This window comes from Camelina sativa, chromosome 4 (assembly GCF_030686135.1).
Source record: "Camelina sativa cultivar CO46 ecotype springtype chromosome 4, ASM3068613v1".
Classification (NCBI taxonomy): Eukaryota; Viridiplantae; Streptophyta; class Magnoliopsida; order Brassicales; family Brassicaceae; genus Camelina; species Camelina sativa.
The window spans coordinates 27,438,572-27,454,356 of NC_141883.1; the positions used below are offsets into that span (position 1 = coordinate 27,438,572).

General features: G+C 32.1%; 1 long non-coding RNA gene across 1 annotated transcript; it reads right to left on the reverse strand.

Moving 5' to 3' along the window:
• Nucleotides 1–7,018: 7,018 nt before the first annotated feature.
• LOC147946260 (uncharacterized) lies at nt 7,019–10,502 on the reverse strand. The gene is made up of 11 exons (XR_015597561.1): nt 9,711–10,502; nt 9,514–9,611; nt 9,136–9,423; nt 8,943–9,040; nt 8,762–8,860; nt 8,566–8,681; nt 8,363–8,489; nt 8,077–8,188; nt 7,713–7,952; nt 7,421–7,572; nt 7,019–7,210 (listed from the first exon to the last, which is right to left on the reverse strand). It is a non-coding gene; the product is annotated as an uncharacterized LOC147946260 (long non-coding RNA).
• Between the last annotated feature and the right edge of the window lie 5,283 nt (nt 10,503–15,785).

Below are 15,785 nucleotides of genomic sequence, written 5' to 3' on the forward strand. Positions count from 1 at the left end.
TTTCACATCCAGTCAATTGTAAAGTTCTCACAAACCCTGCAGGTAGAACAATATATATTCTTCAAAATTAGCTGAGCACATTACTTGTTAATTACATTTTGTTTTTATCTATTATATACAATCTAACTTCGAGCTAGTCCAACATATACAAGTGAAAAATCATATCACGTAAGGATCAGCTGAAATCTTTTGAAAGGACACATAAGTGAAAGTAGTCAACTCTGTAATGTTTCTGAAAATTTCGTTATATATAATTGAAATGCTATTTAAAACAATTAATACTAAGTATGAATGTATGAGTCATAAACTATAAACAAGCATGTAGGTAAAAAATTTAATCAAAATGTTCTAGGTAACTGATTTTTTTCTTTTCTGTTGTACTGAAAATAAAAAAAATCGTCATTGGATAAGTTCGACCAATCAATCAGTAAAGGAAACAGATTCAGATATGGACATATACTTATGTCTTCACCGAAAACAATAAGGTCGTTTCATACACTTTCTAGGCACTTGCTAGTTGCTAGATGTCACGGAGACGTGAATGAGATGGACCCTTGAAACTCTAGCTACTACCATAATTCATTTTTCTTCTTTTTAGGTTCAATAATAATTTAGAGTTAGAAAGTACTAAAATTATAGAACAGAAAAGAAGTTGGAAAAATAGTATGATAATGGAATAGGATTAGTGCACAATTGCACATGTTCTCCATTTGCCAAAGGACCAAACCTTTGTTTCTCTATCTCATCGTACTCATTTCATCGGATCAAATTTTTCATTGCTTATGGGTTGACATTTGTAGGTTGAATATCTTTATACTGATTATTTTGTAAGCAAATTTTGACGTTTCCTATGATAATTGCCGGTAATTTAGAAGGAGCTAATCACTAATCAACTTTCTAAAATATGGGAGGATTTGACCTACAATTACGAACCACCTGTATCATTAGCAAAAATAATGAAAGGTTTTGAATGATTAATAGCATTGAGTAACTTTCTTATTAAAATTTTGCTACCTCCCTATATATAACAGTGTAGGAATAAAAGATAGATTTGTGTCATTTGGCTGAGTGGCCTAAATAAGTGGATAACAATATAACATCAGCAAGCAAACAAAAAATGCCATCTCATGACCGTACAGCCATACAATTAGGGATTTAACATGCGAAGGGAAAGCTTTCAGAAAAAAAAGAAAAAGATCTAATCATTGATTGGAAAGAAAATTCAGTAATGAAATTCAAAAAAAAACGTAGATTTTATGTGATTTTATGTATTTTAAAAAACCTTAATAATATGTATAGTGAAAATGAAATATCAAAATTGAGCAAGCTAACACATTTAGAAGAAATAAATTAATAACATAAAAATCACTATGAAATAGATTAAAGTAATTGCAACACAATGGGATGGTGGAGAAAATGCTATATATTCAAAGTAATAAGGACTAGAAGATCTAATCATTTATCTAACTGGATGTTAAATTATTTATCATCTATACATATATACAAATATCTTTTTCAAAACGAAAATAAAAATCAAACAACGTTGCATATATATATGGTAAAAAAATGATTTTGGTAAAAAATAATAACATCTGACAGATGAAAATATAGAAGAATAACATATTGCCATCATTTATCCTTGGTTTAAGAGGAAAAATCTGTTTAGAGGAGATCACATGTACTAATTTAATTTGAACATAGGAGAAAAAGCTAAAAAAATAGAAAACTAAAAAGAGAAATTAAAGAAAAAAGATTAAAGAGCATAAAGCAAGTGGTGTGGCACATATGAACAAGCCAAACACAGATGAATTTAGAACTAACATGCTCACACATGCATCCCCACCCCAATATGTGAATCCAAATATTTAATGAAAATTAATTATATTATTTTCATTGCTGAAGAGAAATTAGATTATTTTTGTCGTTTATATATATATATATATATATTTTTTTTAAAATGTTTAACAATACAAGTTTTATAACAAAATCTTTACAAACCAAAACGCTTAGTCATTTATACAAACACGCATGGTTCAAAATTATTATGGTATTCATATCTAACAGTCGAGAAGGCACTATTAAAAGAAGTATGTACGAATCTGACAATTAAGATGGAGATTCACGACACCAAGATTCCTTAACCTTTACAATAATTGATACAGTGACGTGAAGGCACTTGCGAATTTTCCAGCCCACTCATTTGGCATATAACTAATTACATTAGTTAAAGATGTTAAAATAACTAATTAGTAGATTAAACTTTTATAAAACGAGCCAATTATTAAGAGCAACAGAATATTTAATTACAAAAATAAATATTAAATTAAAAAGTGACTAGAAAATTTGCATATAAACAAAGACGACGAACATAAAGAAAAATACACAAAGCAAGGGCACGTGTGGAGTTTTGCTGTGATTTAGCTTTCTATTTTGGTGGAAAACACCAAACTAAACTTCTTCTTTCTCATTTATTTTGTTGAAATTAACTGTTAGTTTACCCTTTAGCTAGTTTATGCATATTTTGATAAAGTTTTAATAAAATTTAGGATTTGGAATAATAAATTTATACTAAACAAAGAAATGGTATTTTTGTTTTCTACTAAACTCTTTTTCAAAAAATGGTATTTTGGATTTTTTACCAACTACAATATATAAAATATCTTAAGGTTTTTTAAAATATTTATCATATAAATAGTTCAACCATAAATATAATTAATATTTTTTGGTAGTTCAAATGATATATGAATCTCATCCATTACACATATATGTAGTAAATTTGGAAAATGGAAATCATATCAGTTTAATAAGATAAACCCCATAGATAAATTATTAGTGAAAAGCTGTCGAAATATAAATGTTCTTTTGTCGTCGTCATATTGCTTTATTCTTATGCCCATCATAATTAACTTTTATAGGGATTATTCCACTAAATCAAAATCTCAGTGCCGTTACAAAGAAGTTAGAAATTGTTAAAAAAAAAATCAAAATCAAAATCTCAGAGGATGAGATTCGCCGCATTTGTGAATATCTCTCACACCCTATAATAGATAGCTGCTAAGGCGAGGCTGTCTCTATTGTACCATCTCGAAAGTAAATAATGCAATGTCTGCAACTGTACCATCAACAAAGCCAATAATGCAATCTAGCACTTAAATATAAGTATCAACACTATTAGTACCTAGTTATATATAAAAGATAATGCATATTTGTTACTAGTAGTTAGTAAAATATAATTCGAACTTTGTATTTGATTCAGTTAAATTCACAGAAATTTTCCTCGAGTAAATTATACACCCATGTGTAGATGTAACTAAATACTACAATGTTTACTACTAGTAGTAAAGATATAATCATATAGGCTGTGATTGGGAAACACTCAAAGCGGATTTCAAAACGTTTTTTTATGAAGACGGCTTTCCTTACACCAATCATAAGTTTTTTTTCTTATTTGCGTTTTTTTTTTAAAAAAAAAACACACATGCGGTTTTAAGTCTTGGACCGCTTTCCCAGAGAGATACACCATTTAACCAACGGTTTTTCTAAAAACGCCAATGGTCATGTTCGTTTGGTGAACCAGATGCAATATCTCTGTTTATTATAGTTCGTTTAGTAACAATTAGGAACTCATCTAGATACAATATCTCGATACATTTTAAAAACTCATCCAAAAAAACTGAATTTCTGGATGAGATTTTTTAGAGAGTTTGGATGAAGTAAACTCATCCATAATTTATAAAAGTTAAAAATACTCCTATTTTAATTAAATAATTACAAAATATTTTTTCTCAATTCTAATATACATACAACTCTAAAATTCCAATTCTTCACCCACCAACCTGCAAAATCTCATTTTTCTCTAAAACCGCAAAATCTCGTTTTCCCGCCAAAACCGCAAAATTTCGCTTTTCCCGTCAAACCGCAAAATCTTGTTTTCCTACCAAAAAACACAAAAACATGAAAACTCGTTTTTCCGTCAAAACCGCATAGTTACGTTTCCCGTCAAAACCGCAAATTATGTTTTTCCGCCAAAAATGCAAAATTATGTTTTCCCGTCAAAACCACAAAGTTATGTTTCCAGCCAAACTCGCGAAATCTCATTTTCCCGCTAAAACCGCAAAATCTCGTTTTCCCGCCAAAACCGCAAAATCTCGTTTTCCCGCCAAAACCGCAAAATCTCGTTTTCCCGCCAAAACCGCAAAATCTTTTTTCCGTCAAAACCGCAAAATTATGTTTTCCCGCCAAAATCTCGTTTTTCCGCCAAAATCGCAAAATCTCGTTTTCCTGCTAAAACCACAAAATCTATTTTTCTGCCAAAACCGCAAAATTACGTTTTTTGGCAAAATTTTATTTTCTCGTCAAACTCGCAAAATCTTGTTTTCTCGCCAAAACTGCAAAATTTTGTTTTTCTACCAGAAACACAAAATCTCATTTTTAAATATTTATTTAATATATATGAAAATGAGCAAAAAAACATAAATAAATTTAAATCACTAAAACATATTCAATATAAAATAAAGGGTTTTTTAGTATTTTACATATATTATATTCAGATACAGATATCAAATTACAAAACAAACATAATTGAATAAGATACAATTTATGGATACATGAACCAATAACACAAACAAACATCATCTAAATGTTGTATCCAAATACTGCGTCTTGATACTGTATCTCAGATATTTTTGTCTATTTCACCAAACGAACAGGGAATGTATAAATTTTTTATCCACATTACACGGAAGCATCGCTAGACCGTCGATTCCCGACTCTGAATCGGAAACGGAATCAGAAGCAACCGGAATCGCATGGAAGCATGGCAGAATCGCGATTATGAGAAAAGACAATCTGGAAGCTTAAAGGAATCGCAAGATTTCGATCTGGAAAAGTATGAGAAATGAATGGAAGCGTTATGACCAAAGCCACTTGTGAAGTCAACTGAATCTTTGTATGTTGCTTGTTCAATTTTGATTACACGAGATGAAATAGATGAATTTTGAGTTTAAATCCAAAAAAACAGATAGAAATATTTTATCAAAAAGAAGAAAAACTATAGACGGCTACAAGTAATAAACGGAGAAGAAGAAGCACAACTAGGGTTTTAACTTCTAAGAAACACGTGGCTTCTTTTATCATATTTTGCATTTAAAAAAAAAATAAGCAGTATTTATATGGCAATAATAAACGTGTATACTGGTTATTATTAAGGCTTTGTCATTGTATACGTGTATAACAAGTATTTACATGGCAATAACCAGTATTTATATGGTAATATATATATAGTTTATTTGGTATGATAAAGCCTTAATAATAGAAAGAAAATGTTTGTAAAAAAGAAAATAATATCAAAAGAAGATTTTCTTTATAAAAAAAATATTCATAACAACAAATTTTCTTAGTATATTTATTTGTTAATTTTGTGCTTGTGTTGTTAAAAAAAATTTGATTATCTTTTTCTCTAACAAAAATTTCGATTAAAAAATAATAAGTTTGTTGAATATTTTTTAACACAATTTTTTTAGTATCATTTTAGAATATATATAATTTACAAATAATCTCTATTTTAATTAACAAATTACAGAAATCAAAATTTTTATTTATAAATACAAAACAAATTAAAATATATAATCATATTAGTTATTAATAAAATAATATAAAATCCGCACTGCAAATTATTTTTCACCAATCAAACATTATTTTGTACCGTTTATTTTGGAGTAACCGCACTTGTCCTGTAAATACATTTATCCTGCACGTACCGCAGTTGAACCGTCCCATACTATTAAATTATTTGTTCTGCGTTACAAAATACGCAGTTACCATTCGAACCATAATAGTACTTAAAGAAAATACAGTTTTCACCACCGGTTCTTTCCCAAGGTACTTGTCAAAGTCAAGTCAGGTTTTATAGGTTGAGAATGAACCAGCATATGCGGAAACATTGACGAAACTGACCAAATTGCTGCAAGCATGACGGTGCCTAGAATCTTATTGTTTTTTTTTGGTAAGGCAGAATCTTATTGTTTTTAACTTTAATTACAATATGGCATAAGAAAATTGAATTATCTTTCATCAGATTCGCGTAATTTACAGGTTTTCGTTTTTTGAACTTTGTTCCCCCTAAAAAAAGTCAAGGGATAAATGTGTAAACGAGCAAAATCAACAATGCGACTTTTAATAGTTAGTTTGCTAATCCTCGAAACATTAAACATTGTAAGAAAATGTCTTTTATTTATATGCCAACAGAGCTTTTTTTAATCAACTAATCTTCATCTCATTAATTCTAGTATTAAACTATCGATTTAATTTTTTTTTGATGGATGCGATTAGTTGGAATCATTTGACTAATGGAATAATGTGTTGACTTCATGAATCTTAGTTTTTCTTGCCTCAATTATTGGTAATTTCTAACCATTCGAACTATTGTGAACCAAAAGAAAAAACCCCATATGAACTTCAGTTTTAACCAAAAATAAAAATGTAATAAAACCAATTAAATACATAAGCATGCATTTGATTAACCCTAAATTAATGCAAATGTCATCAAGAGGGTTAAGAAAATTTACGCACAATGAGTGTCACGTCCACCACTTTTCAGTAGAGGTACTTGAGTGGGCATTCGAGTATTTTTGTTTTGTCTCCAGTTCAAATTCTACAATAAAATATCAAATTCATTTATGTGTTTGTGTATATATCCCGAGAGTGTGTGATATGCATCTTCCTTTATTCCTTTTTTTCTTTCTCTGTCACTGATCTAATTAATATAAAGATACGGAAAATTATTTATAGTCCCTTTGTTTAGGGAGGGAATTTGGACCACCCAACTTTATATTATCATGTACTTAGTTTTTAATTGTTTGCTTCAATAATAGCTTTTCCTGAAGAGAGACTAAGCAAGAGCACATGATCTCTGATTAATATTATGCTGTGTTTACAAGATTAAATATGATTAAAATTGATGAATGACCTTTGACTGATATTTTGCTATAATTTCCAAGTAAATATAATAGTTCTTTCGTTTTCTTTTTGGTCTGAAATCGGTTCGGTATAACTTTAATCAGTCAGAATCGACTGTACTCATTTTGGTCTTCTGTTCCGAGTAATAACAACTAGTAGTGAATAAACAAAACTAGTAGGGGCAATCAATGGTAGATGTGAGTACCTAAGTTTCGAAGCCTCTGACCATAGACCCATTGTCACCTATTTCGACCTGAAAAAGAAGAAAAGAAAATCCCTCTTTAGATATGACCAAAGGCTGAGAAAGAATCCGGAAGTTACACAACTGGTCAACCAAACCTGGAAACTTATGATCCACGAGAAGGTTGATACTAAACTAAGCAGATGTAGAGATGCGATCATTCAATGGAGTAAGGCAAAACATCTGAATAGTCAAGTTCGGATAAAGAGTTGCAAAGATAACCTGGAAAAGGCCATGAGTGATCCCGAATGCACAAATGATTGTCTTGCGTCTATCATAGGGGATCTCCAAAAAGCATACAATGATGAGGAGGAGTTCTGGAAGCAACGAAGCAGGCACCTATGGCTCAACCTTGGTGACAAGAATAGTGGTTTCTTCCATGCAACCACCAAAGGGAGAACAACAATCAATAAGTTCTCGGTTTTAGAGGATGACAGAGGAGAAGTGTGGTATGAGGAAGAACAGATCGTTAAAGTGATAACAGATTATTACCAAAACATCTTCACTGCCATACCAGGAGAGCGACGTCGAACCATTGAGGAAGCAATACAACCATGCGTCACTGAGGAAGTGAATGCAAATCTGATAGCTGACCCATCTGAGAAGGAGATCCGTAACGCTTGTTTCTCTATCCATGCTGATAAAGCCCCGGGGCCTGATGATTTTTCTGCAAGTTTTTTCCAATCAAACTAGAAAACAGTTGGAAAGCAAATTGTCAGTGAGGTCCAACAGTTTTTCAGATCAGGCACTTTACCTGCAAAAATCAGTGCCACACATGTTAGAATTATCCCAAAGGTAAAAAGCCCCCAAACAAAGAAAGACTATCGTCCAATTGCTCTCTGCCCTGTTTACTACAAAATTATATCCAAGTTGCTTACCAAGAGATTAAAACCGCATCTCAATGCATTGGTCTCTGAAAACCAATCAGCTTTCGTCCCACAAGGAGCCATTGCTGACAACGTCTTGCTCACACATGAGGCTTTACACTACCTGCACACATCAAAAGCAAAAAAAAGGTGTTATATGGCGGTAAAGACTGATATGAGTAAGGCATACGATCGAGTGGAATGGGATTTTATCCAAATGGTCATGGAGAGAATGGGTTTTCATCATGTGTGGATAAACTGGATAATGCAATGCCTAACTACAGTCTCCTACTCATACCTGATCAACGGAGCAGCTCAAGGAACAGTCCTGCCTCAACGTGGCATTAGGCAAGGAGACCCACTCTCACCATTCATCTTCATCTTATGTAGCGAGGTATTGTCAGGGTTGTGTAAAAGAGCCCAATCTGAGGAGGTTTTGACAGGAATCAAACTAGGAAAAAAGAGCCCGAGGTTAAACCACCTCTTGTTCGCTGATGATACCATGTTCTTCTGCAAGGCGGAAAAGGCAGACTGTGACAAGCTACTTGAAATCCTCAGGAAATATGGTGAGACCTCCGGACAGATGACTAACACAGAGAAGTTTGCTATCACTTTCTCTGTCAAAACAAACACTACCATCAGAAATCAAATCAAAGACCAATTAAAGATCCGGAAAGAAGGGGGACAAGGAAAGTACTTGGGCCTCCCTGAACTTTTTGGTAAAAAAAAGAAGGATCTGTTTACTAGCATTGTGGATAGAATAAGATAAAAAGCTCGCAGCTGGTCACCGAAATTCCTGTCATCAGCAGGGAAGATGGTTATGCTCAAATCAGTTTTGACAGCAATGCCAACATATACTATGTCTTGCTTTAAATTACCGGGTTCTTTATGCAAGCGTATCCAGTCGGTGCTCACAAGGTTCTGGTGGGACTCCTCCCCGGAGAAACAGAAGATGTGCTGGATATCATGGACGAATCTATCCAAAACAAAGGGAGAAGGTGGGTTAGGATTCCGAGATATTGAAAGCTTTAATGATGCTCTATTAGCAAAATTGAGCTGGAGAATTCTCACCTCACCAAACTGTCTAATGGCGCGGATCCTCCTGGGCAGATACTGTCACTCTACCCCTTTCCTTTGCAGTGTACCACCAACCAATACGTCTCATGGATGGCGTGGTATATGCATAGGAAAAGAACTCTTGGAGAATCAACTCTCGAAAGTTATTGGTAATGGACATCAGACATCTCTATGGAGTGAACCGTGGCTATCAATGGAAACTGCCTTAACTCCTATGGGACCACCAACAAAGGAGACTCAGTCGGATACAGTGGCGACCCTGATCTCATCAACTACAAAAGACTGGAACAGGGAAAAAATCAGACAGGTCTTACCGGAGCTGGAACAGACCATTTTGGAGATTAAAGTAAGCACAAAAAGGGCTGAGGATACCTTTGTATGGCTACCAACCAGAAATGGCGTCTACTCGACCAAATCAGGGTACTATGAAAGCATCAAAAAGGAATGTGTAGCAACATTGCAGCGCCCACCTGCAAACAGTAATTTCAACTGGTTAAGCGAAGTGTGGAACATCCAAACCTCTCCGAAGAATAAATTACTACTCTGGAAAGCTATGAAAGGGGCTTTACCTACTGGCGAGAATTTGCGTAAACGAAACATCGTGACGGAGACCCTATGCCCTTTATGTGGGGAGATGGAAACTAGTGAACATCTTTTCATCAGATGTCGATATGCTCAACAGTTCTAGAATCTGGCGCCGTTTCACCACCCTATTGCGGCTAGCTCCTTATAGTCCCTGAGAGCTCTAATCGAGTCAGCGAAAGCTTGGATCTGCTTACCCCCTTGTGGAATAAACGTAGGACCTTTGTATCCGTGGATAGTATGGTCGATCTGGATCTCTAGGAATCATAAAATCTTCAGGGATGTTTCTTATTCTCCGGAGGAAACCCTGACCTTTGCTCTTAAGATGGGAAGAGAGTGGTGTGCAGCTCAAGAGTTACCAGAAACCCCCACACCCCGAATGATCAAGGAAGCCCTGCATCCGCTGGCTAATGATGTTGTTGTATGCCAGGTCGATGCAGCTTGGAACAAGGAGACTAAAGAAGCTGGATGCGGATGGATATTCCGGAATGACCATATCGGACAACACTGCAAGGGATCGACTATCAGTAATTTCATTCGATCACCACTCATCGCCGAGGCTATATCCATGCTCCACGCTATCCAAGATGCTCTCTCTTTGGGTCTTTCCCAAATCTCAGTTGCTTCAGATTGTAAGCAATTAATTGAAGTCATAAACTCGGAGAATCCACCCAAGGAACTCCATGGGATCATCTTTGATATCTTCGATCTATCTTCCTCCTTTCGCTTTATCAGATTTTCTTTTGTCCCTAGAAACTGTAATCGGGATGCAGATGCCCTGACAAAAAACGCTTTAGCTACCTATGTACCTGGTCCGGTTTAACCGGTTTATCTTAATTGAATTTCGATTTGCACAAAAAAAAACTAGTAAGGGTTTGATTGACAAAAAAACAAAACTAGGGGTTTTTGTTTGAAAAGAAAATAAACTTATTTCAAAAATTAGCATTATAAAAAATAAAAATAAAATCCACCTTGTCGCATTAAATAATCATCAAGTACATGAGGTGAAGTCAATGTTTGCATGGATGTGTGTCTCTAACAAAAATCGACTACTGTTTGCATTTATACTCACACGGAGACGATATCGATTTCTGTGTTTAAGAAGTCTTTCAGATGTAGGTTATGTAATGGACAGCATCCGATTGCAAAAGTTAATAAGAGTCGGACGAAATTACTTTCTACATGATTTTTTGTTTCTTTTCTTTTAAAATGTTTGTTTTCTACACAATTTATTACCACTTTCCATTTACGTGAGTGTCCTATGTACCAATTCGAGTCCCCCTTGAGGTTCATTTTCATGTGTTGTCATTTTACCCCTATTTTATTGACATGACCTACGTAACATATCCATACTCGTACGGCTAAAAGGGTTATATATGTTTGTGTTGTAGAGAAATAGTTTTATGAATAATGAAAATTTATAGATTAATTGGAAGATAATTCTCGTATATATAGTATATTCACATTCAACTAAAGTTTTTTCATTTGATCTAGTTTGAGGTGTTTATTTAAGCTCACATATTCCGTCTTCCCACATAAGTTTATTTCCATATTAATCCATTTAAATTAGAGCATTATATAACTCTGTGGATGTTGGAAAAATAAAAGAGAAGTGGTTTTTATAGTCATCCAAAAATATATAAAAGAAATAAATTTATTGCTTTAGTTATGATTCAGGTGATTGAAGTAACATTGGAGTGGTGGTGTTTATCTTTTAATGCAATCCGTCGTGAATTATGTTACCATCAGTGACTTTTGTGTAAGTGAAGATAAAGATATGCATCAGAGTCAGAGGACATGTGTTGATCTCGTGGATAAATAGTCTGATTCTGTACAATAATTTCCTTGAAATTACAGTACCATTTATTACACAGTGCATCAACAATATACTTCTATTTACAAAGTCAAAAATTTTAAGCTCTTCGTTTATTTTTTTTATTTTTTTTTTCAACGGGACAAAGTCATAGAAGGTTTAGTAGCTAAGTTAACGCTAATGTCAGGATCGAAGTAGCTTCACTGCAGTCTGCGCATATTGTCTCCTTGCACTGTTAAGGAAAAAAAAAAGAAAACCAAGTGGGCCAATGACTGTAGTAACTTTTTTAAACAAAAGGGTTTTTAACCAAATCCATTTCGAAACTTTGTTCATAAATAATTAAATTAGTTGGTATAAAATGATTAAGTAGGAGGATAAAAAAGATAGGGTAGGTTTTGTTTTCAACAAACGAGGAAATCACCGACGTGACTTTTGGTTAAAAAGACCATATTCGTCTTTAGGAATTTGTTTTTTTGGTCAACTATTGGGTCACAATTGACCGGTTCATTAGCCAAATTCCTATATTTGTAGGAGCCGAAACTCGATTCCGGGTGTGATGGTGCCTTGTACAAATGGACTTATTTTCTGCCATTGCACTAAGGTCACTTCATATGAAAATAATTCAGAAATAAATCTTTTTTGACTTATGAAACAATTGTAGCAAAAAACAGAAAAGTACAAATTAATACATTTCGAAATATAATCGTTTAGTAAAAAATGTCAGAGTGAGAAAGAAAGAAAGAATAGAGAGGCGAGTTTTTACAAATGTTATAGGAAGCACTCATTTAATAATGTCAAACTATATACAATATACTAGTTATCAAAACAATGTTGGTTAGTTCGGATTTTAAGTTTCTAACTTGTTAACTGTTTCACAATTTTGTTCGATGATTGAATTGTGTATGTTTATGTATAATGGATCTAAGCTCCTCGACAACCCAACATACAATTTATTCGGCTAAAGTAAACAAACATAAATACATTATCTACATAAAATTAGCATACGTATTCACATACACTATAACATTTGTCATTTGAATTAGTAGCATAAGACATTGTTAAGCCGGTCTAATCAGTCAGCTGTTATATGCCTTTTCTTTTGACATAGGAGAATTAAAATTAGGGATCTTCAGAGGCGTGATTAAAGCAGCTTCAACTTCTCTTTCCCACAAAAGATGGCTTTCAATACTATATATAACTATTTATTTTCCGTACCACAGTGTCTTACTCTGACTCTGATTTTATTTCTTTTTTATTGAATAATCACAAAAAATAATTCACTATCACGACGTTCGTTTTTTAAATAAAAATCTCTATAAAGTATAAACTAAACCGGGTTAGATTCGTTTTCGTTTACCAGATGTCTGTCAATGTGAACCCCATTATCTTATCTCTTTACTATAATAACTAGATTTTAACCCGCGGCACACTGCAGGACAATTTTTTAAAAAATAATAACATTATAATTTTTTTTTTATTTTTTTATATTTAGTTTGTTTTGTTTAATTAAATAATATTTTTGTTTGGATTGTCAATTATTAGAACAATAATAGGGGAAAATACATAAATATGTAATTTATAAGCTATCGTCGGATTAAGTCACATTTTTACCAATGATTTAATTGTTTTACAAAATTTTAGTTAAATTACCCTAATTTAATATGTCTAATATTTTTATATTAGTGGTATTGACCAAATAATTAAAGGAAGATTTAACCCGTGTTTCAAAACCAGATAATTTAACGATCCGTGTTTCTAACCGAATTTTTAAATCTAAGAGATCATACAGTCTCTAAAGATCTATTAAAATAGGTTTGGAGATTTTTATGGGACTAAAAATTTAATGCGTAGAGTTGTTTTTGGAAAAATCGAAATATATAGATGTTGTCAGGCTATTTATGACAATAAATGTATCAAATTAGGTCGACTTAAATAGTTCCATTAAATGAGTTTTCTGGATTGTTATTTTAGGAAAATAGTTAGAGGTTAATGTTGTAAATAAAACAAATTAAATAACCAAAACTTCAAGGGCATAACACAAAATGTACTTCAAAAATAATAATATAGATGATGATGATTAAAACAATTAGAACGAATTAGAAAAATAGAGGAAACAATTAAAGCTGAGACCGTAATTATAGGAATGGGAGACTTGACAAATGGAAGATGTGTGAACACTGAACATATATATGTTTTCTTACACACTCCCAACCCTTTTTCACTTGGACTCATTGGAATATACTCACTCCGTTTCGATATATAAGAGGTTTGGAGTGAAATCACGCAAATTAAGAAATGACCACTTTAAAAAAGTTCAACCAAACACAAACAAGACTGTATAATAAAAAATATTAAACTAATCTAAAAGTAACATAAAAACTTAAAAATATCTTATTATATTATGAAACAAAAAAATCTTTTTTAAAATATTCAATATTATGAAACGGAAGGAGTACAAATTGTTTTGTGTGTACATTATCATTATTCAATGTCAAACGAAACTCAACCACCAAAAATTGCTTATAATTACCCCAAAGATAAGAAACGACCGATTTGAAGAAGTAGCAAAGGAGATTAGATCTACTGGAAAAAAAAAAACTTTTTATAGAACATTTTATATGATAAGTTGCAAGTGTAGCTGTAACATTGAACATATTAATTAGCAATTCGATTTGATTCGTAAACATATTTATAACCGTAAGACTTTTTGATTTTTGAAGGTTTCTCCGTAACATCATTCACATTTTTATATGCTACTATTTTAACAAATAAACATGTTTTTCTTTTCCGTAATAACCATGTTTTTATTAACCCAGTAATTTTCTATTGTTGGTGCTAAAGATTAATCGCTAGTACTGTACACATTTCCATCGAAAGAAAAATCATAATCGATAATAATTGTACCTACCAAATTCGGTCAATAATTAAAAAAAAAGTTATTATATTTTTAAATAGTACTCCAATTAGGGTCTGAATGGTAACATCGTATTTGGTTGTATGAGACAAAAAATTTAGTAGTGCGGTACGGTTCAACTGCGGTTCATGTGGGAAAAATATATTTGCAAGACAAATGCAGTTTTAACAAAATAAGCGGTACGGGATAATATTTGATTGGTGAAAAAAATTTGCGGATCATAATATATAACAATATTAAAATTACTTATATATGCATACTACTAAAATTACTTTCATATATTACATTTTGAAATTTCTGTTAAAAATAAATGAAAAAATAAAAATTTGAAAATGCATTCTAAAACTATTTGAACGAGATAAAAAAAAGACACATAGAATTTTTTTTATTTTGTCGGAGACACATAAAATTTTGTTTAATAAAATATGTGTTAGTTTTTAAACTTTATTTGTTCAACATAAGTTATATGTTAAAATTACATGTAAATGACAAGAAACAGTTGCGAAAAAAAAAAAGACAAGAAACAGTTTAATCACACACAAAGAAAAAAAAAAGTTATATGTTAAAAAATTATTGTGTGCGTTTTTCAAATAACGCAGGCTATAGGCAGTAACAGGTAATAAGTGCGGTCCATGACTAACATGAAACCTAGAAAACCGCAACTAACTTTTTTTTTTTTTTTTGAAAAATGCAAGTTACAATTATTTTGCTGATTGGTGTCTAAAATAAGTTTCACAAAAACGTGCTTTGAAATATGCAATTCTAATGTCTCCAGCCTTAGTTTATTTTTTTTTGTTGTTGTTGTATCTTACTGTAAAAATTTCTATATTTATGATTGTTGATAGTTTTTAAAAGATTTGAGACCAATGAAGAGAAGAAACTGTTGGAAGTCAAAAAACTTATCTCCATTTTCAAACAGTGTTGTATGTCGGATTCCATCAATCTCTCTCTTCCATCATCTGTCACTTTCTTTGTTTTCTACGCAACAAAGAAACCGAAGAAAAAAATAAAAAAAATAAAATCAATTTACTAAAATTAATATTAACTTTATTGGAGAGAAAATATAAAAAATAACGCACTAAAACGCAAACGAATCCAAGAACATGGAAACAAAATATGTAAAAAGGAAAAGAAAAAAAAACATCAAGCGTGGGCTGTGAAAATCACTACACGAAAGAAAAAAAAAAATCCAAAATTTTCGCTAATCTAATTTATTTTTCTTTACAAAATTGGCATAGAACAGAATAAATACACTACATTAACTCACTAAAATTACAAAAAAATTAAACGGTAAAAACGATTAATAAATAAGGAAATAAAGTATGTTTTTAATTT